Source organism: Colossoma macropomum, unplaced genomic scaffold (assembly GCF_904425465.1).
Source record: "Colossoma macropomum unplaced genomic scaffold, Colossoma_macropomum, whole genome shotgun sequence".
NCBI lineage: Eukaryota > Metazoa > Chordata > Actinopteri > Characiformes > Serrasalmidae > Colossoma > Colossoma macropomum.
In genome coordinates, this window is record NW_023494789.1 from 759,549 (window position 1) to 765,548 (window position 6,000).

The window sequence follows — 6,000 nt, forward strand, 5'->3', positions numbered from 1 at the left end:
GAATGAAGACAGTAAACAAATACGGTGATTACATCATCACACTCACACCAAACGTGATTTTTTCTGGAAGTTTGATTTTTGCAAACTTTAGCAAGTGACATAAACTCACTCCACCAGTGTATGTTGTTTATTTGGACAGCAGAGCAAGATCCAAGCAGACCAGACTATTGGGTCCCAGTAAATCTAACTTTTAACAAACACCACAAGGACCAGTTTGTCCTCTGCTTCCTCACATACGGCACTGCATCTTCAAAATCAGCTCAAACCGATCTACAGACATCTGAGCTGTGCGAAGTCCCCACAATGCTTTCGCTTTTCCAAGTCGGAAAGTAGTCGACCCAAAGGCACCTTTTACCTTTTTTATGATGTGCAAAGGATATCTTTGTCACTTAAAGACTTTCTTGGCACAAACGGCTCAGTAAAATCAAAGGTTTTGCATCCAAGGGTCTTTTTCCCCACCTTACTGGCAAAGCCGACGCAATCACCATCGCAACAATTACATGGATGCACACAGCCATCAATGAGGCACAGAACATTTTTTGCTCCACTGTTTCTCCTGATTGCAGGAGCTGAGCTGTGTTTGTTCCTAGCATGCTTACACAGCTATGGTGAGCTAGGTAAGAGGTAAAGTTAACAGTGGTAAAGAAAACAAAGTTCAGTCCTGAAAAAATACAAGAAAATCGCAACCATTTGGCCAAGACATCTAGGGTCGGGATGCAATGGAGTAAAAGTTAAATATCTATATTCAGTCAGAGTTATATTTGGTAGTGCAGTAATCATAATTCAGTTGCATTTAAAATTTTAGGAGAATTACTAAATTTAAAAATATATACAAGGAAACACCATCAATGCATGTTTACTAAGTGTTTTAAAATCAATGCACAGCATGTAAAATACTCAAAAAAGAGCTTCTTCTGAAGTTCTTGCGAAAGCCTGAGTAGACTGATAAATCAATGTGATCGGTTATTAATCTCAGTGTTACTGAGCTCTGCTAAAGCCTGAGTAGACTGATAAATCAATGTGATCAGTTATTAATCTCAGTGTTACTGAGCTCTGCTAAAGCCTGAGTAGACTGATAAATCAATGTGATCGGTTATTAATCTCGGTGTCACTGAGCTCTGCTAAAGCCTGAGTAGACTGATAAATCAGTGATGATAAATGATTGTGGGATGAATGAACTGAACAGTCTCCTGATTAGTGGACATATTCATGAGTGATATGCTTAGAATCAGCGAAATACTGGACTCAGGTGAGCTATGAAGGTTTTCCAGTGTGCATTATCAATTTGTATTCTATATGTGTTTTAAATATGTAACTTTATGTATTGTAATTAAATACTTAACTGAATACATTTAGGACACTGTGTTCAATACTCAGCTATCACTACTTTTTCAAAGTATTCTGCCCAACACTGAAGACATCTATGGCTTGTGCTGTTAATTAGCCTTCACCTGCCATGGTGTGCCGTCAGCTGTTACGTTGAGTTAAGTAAGCTGTTAAAAGTGAGGTCAGCAGTCACATGTTTTGTTTAAACCTGCTAGTTGGCTAGGTTGTGGTTGTCAATTCAATTTAGGAATACAGTGATGTTATACAGACATGACTGGTCCTAGATGGAAATGATGACTATGCTATTGGCATAGTCTTAGAAATTATATATCACATATAACATATTGTTGTTGTTTTTTGCTCATAAAACAGTGCGATTTTCCTGTGTACCTTGTTTAAAGACATCTTGAAATTTATTTAAACTCATCTTTATTTAATATGACTTTAAAAAAACGCAAAGCAATCCAAAATTAACACAAAAACTAATCAGTTTACATTAATATAGTCATTCTTTGAAATAGGTTGCAATTTACATGTTCTGACATGTAATCAGTAATCTGCACCAGAATACCTTTTAAAATAATCATCCTAACCCTGGTTATAGCAGTGTAATTAGAGTGTGGACCCAGTAGCAGGTCCTGGCTGTTTAAGGAGTACCACATTGGCTGCAGACACTGTTATTGGACTTGCTTAAAGCGCATGATTTTTTTGAGCTCTGCTGCTTCCTTTTGCTCTAACCAGAAACTGGTTAGCGCTTCAGGACAAGGATGCAGTTTTGAAATTTGACTGTTTAGCGATTATGGAGGTCAATGAATCAAAAAGGATGAAATATCATAACAGAGGTCATGGGGTCAGACTAGTAAAACATGCACGTTCGTAGCTTGCTGAGGGCCAGATCATTCAAGCCAGCCAAAAAAGGATGCGTGAGGGCTTTCTCTCACTCTTTCTTTCGCTCTCTCACTCTCTCTCCGGCCCGGTTCAGCTGGAACTTGTGCTTTGGGTTGTATTTGACTTGCCGAGTGTTAATGGCCAGCGGCGGCAAAATACAACAAAAGGAGGAGGGTGGTGACTTATCACACGCACTCATTCTCCTGCATCTCTCTCCGTCTTCAAGATAAACGCAGCATCACACAGCCACAGGCTAAGCCTCTATTCACTCTTTTCTCTTCTGCCTACACCCACTCTTTTCTCTCCTAAAGAATAGGCGCTCGTTTAGAGCACAATGCTGTTTGTAATATCTCATTTCCAACCAAAAATCCTAATTGAAAAAGCTGCAGGGAAGAAGAAGCGACACGGAGGCTTCCAGGCCAAAATGGACTGTTGTCGTGGGTACGGATTACACTGCAGTATGTTTTTATAAAATTAACCACTGACCAATGTTTTATGAAAATAAAGATATAGACCAATTATTAATATCCTGGTCAACAACCAGTGGCGTCACAACCTCAAATTATAACCTATATCCTTTTACCTGTTTTCTGAGGATCTATGAAGAAAAGCTCATGGTGAGTCCACTGTGTCTTTCAGTTATCAGAGATTTTCTCATTTAGCTCATGATTTCATATGAAGCTTTTAGCTCAAGCCCATGAAAGCATGGGCTCTACAAGACCTCTGAAGGTGCCTTTTGGTATCTGGCATCAAGATGTGAGCAGCAGATCTTTAAGTCTTTAAGTCTTTTAAGTTGCGAGGTGGAGCCACTGCAGATCAGACTTGTTGTTCCAGCACATCCCACACATGCTTGATCGGACTGAGATCTGGGGAGTTTGGAGGCCAGGGCAACACTGTGAACTCTTCCTCCTGTTCTTCAAACCCTTTCCAAGCAATGTGTGCAGTGTGGCAGGGCGCATTTTCCTGCTGAAAGAGGCTACTAGTATAGGGGAACAGCACTGCCATTAGGAGTGTATCTGGTCCACAATCATGTTAAGGTTGGTGACACGTCAAATTAATGTCCACATGAACATCCGGACTGAGAGTTTCTCAGTAGAACATTACATAGAGCATCACATTTGCTCCATGGGCTTGTTATTTTCCCCACAGTGCATCCTGGTGCCATCACTTTCCCAGACAAATGGTGCACATGTAACCGGCCGTCCATGTGATGTAAAAGAGAAATGGGACTCAACAGAACAGTTGACCTTTCTCTGTTGCTCCAAGGTCCTGTTCTGATGCTCTTGTTCCCATTGTAGGTTCTTTCACTGGTAGACAGGGATTGTCACGGACAGACCGACCGGTTTGCGGCTACACAGCTCGATGCACTCAATGAGATGCATTGTGTTTTGTACCATATTCCTTCCATTACTTTCATTAAAAATGTCTGTGACTTCTGTGTCACAGTAGCCCTTTTGTTGGTTCAGACCAAAGGAAATAGCCTTTGTTGTCCTTGTGCATCAATGACTCTTGGATGCCCAACACCCTGTTTCCAGTTCATGGTTTATCCTCCTCTGTTGGTAGGTACTCGCTGACTACAACAACTGACTGTTCACTTACTGTCTAATGCAGGCGTGTCAAACTGGGGACCTTCAGGGCCAAAGTGCTGTGGTTATTAGTGTTTGCCCTCATCTAACGCTCTGGATTCAGTTTATGAAGTCCTTGCTAATTAGCTGATGCACTGAATCAGGTGTGTTTAATGAGCCAGTGTGCTGAAGTCTGCAGTGTTTTGGCTTGTGAGGACTGGAGCCTGACACAAGTGGTCTAATATATCCCAGACCTGACATATAAGTACCTCATAGTTGCCCAAGACTATATTTTTTAACCATGTTCATATATACAATCAGTGTGATGCACTGCTAGAAATAAAGGTTCTGTGCAGGTACATTTTTCATTCATCAAACAATGTAACAGTGGTTTTAAGGTCTGATTGTGAACCTTAAATAAGTGTTTCCAGGTGAAACGTTCGTATTTGTACCTTTTCATAACCAAATGTTTTAAACAGAACAGTAAAATAAAAGCCTGGAGACGAGACGGGGTGTGTGGAGTCAGTACAGCTTAGAACATATCATTTCAGTGGATTATGGTTCAGTTATGTTCCCTGACTAAAGGTACTGAGATGGACCCTTGAGGGTTCCACCCCAGTGATGAGAGGGGCACCGTGACAGTTTTGTACCTTTATTTCTAAGAATGTACTCAGGCTATAGTGTGATATGCAAGGAAAACCAAAAGAGAAACTGTTCCTCAGGTGACTGAAATGTCAATACAGGATATGGTCACAATGTCACCAAGAGCAGTCCATCCAAAACTTCATAGAGAGAAATGTTAAAGAGGGCTAACAAATTAAAGGAAAAACCTGGAGAAATATAAGTGCTGATATTTCTAGACAGATGTGCTGCCTGATTCACTGAAGCAATTACCATTCTCTGTGTTATTAATAAAAATACTCAGCTGGCTCAGCTGACCTTGATTTTGGATCAAGATGGAAAGAGGAAAAGGTCCAAATGACTTTGAAAGAGGGTTCATTATTGGGGTGGCAGGAGCTTCAGTCACAAAGCCTGCTCAACTGGCCACTGTTTCAAATGACTGAAGTGACACGTACATTTAGATCTATAGGAGTCAGTAAACAGGGTTTCAACTGTGGTTGAAAACATACATCAGGTGAGCATGATGCTTATGTGAGATATGCAAGGAAAAACAGAGAATATCAATGCAGGCCATGATCAGACTGTGTCAGCAAGAACAGTCGGTCCACAACCACACAAACAGGGATATTATAGAAGAGTTGCAGTACATAAACCACTCAATTACAAAGATGAATGTGAACTTGAGAGCTCAGTGGTGTAAAAGCTGTAGGCCTTGGGCTACAGAGGTGCAGAAAAAGGTGAAATAGTCAGATGAGTCCTTCTTCACCATATTCTCTACCAGTGAGCGAGTCCATGTGGGGCAATCACTAGGAAAATGGTACAGATCTCAATCCTTGACCCCTACGGTGAGTGGCTCCTATAGCTCTGTTATACTGTGGGGGGATTTGCCGACATGGTTTGGACTCACTTTTCCCCTTAGAACAGGGGTGTCCAAAGGCCAGCCCCAGGGCCAAATGCAGCCCACGGACATATTTTAATTGGCCCATGGCTTCTGTTTAGTTTCATTCAGTGTGTTATAAGTAGCCCACCAGCAAGTACTTTGCAGTTTTTTCTTTCACCCGATGGTGGCAGCATTACCGTAAAAGTGTAACATGCCTCAATGTGGTAACGAAGTTAGCTAAAGTTGAACCCCCTAAATGGCCAGGGCCAACCGGTGGACCCAAAGTTTTATTACACACTGATATAACTTAAGAATTTCTCAACCAGTTTGCATTGAAGTCCCTGTAGTTATTGAATAATAAGCACTATTATGTAATAAGCCTGGGATTTTAAGGCTATTTATTCTGTTTAATCCGCTCTGCTCATTTAATAAATTGATCTCTGACCGCTGTCATTGCATTTATTTGATCTAACAAAACAAAAAATGTATAGATTTTTTTAGCTTGTCTCACAAATAATATTTTTGAACAAGTAACACTTAGACATCTATTTAATACCTTAGTCACGTTTTGTTGTTACTCTGAATAAACAAATCAGTAATTTCTTTCAATTCAACATGCTCAGAATTAGCAATCCAATAATAAAATAATCTTTGTGCATCTTTTCTTTTTTTTTTGCACAGTGATAAACACAGTAGGTCACAGAAAACTCTGACCCTGTA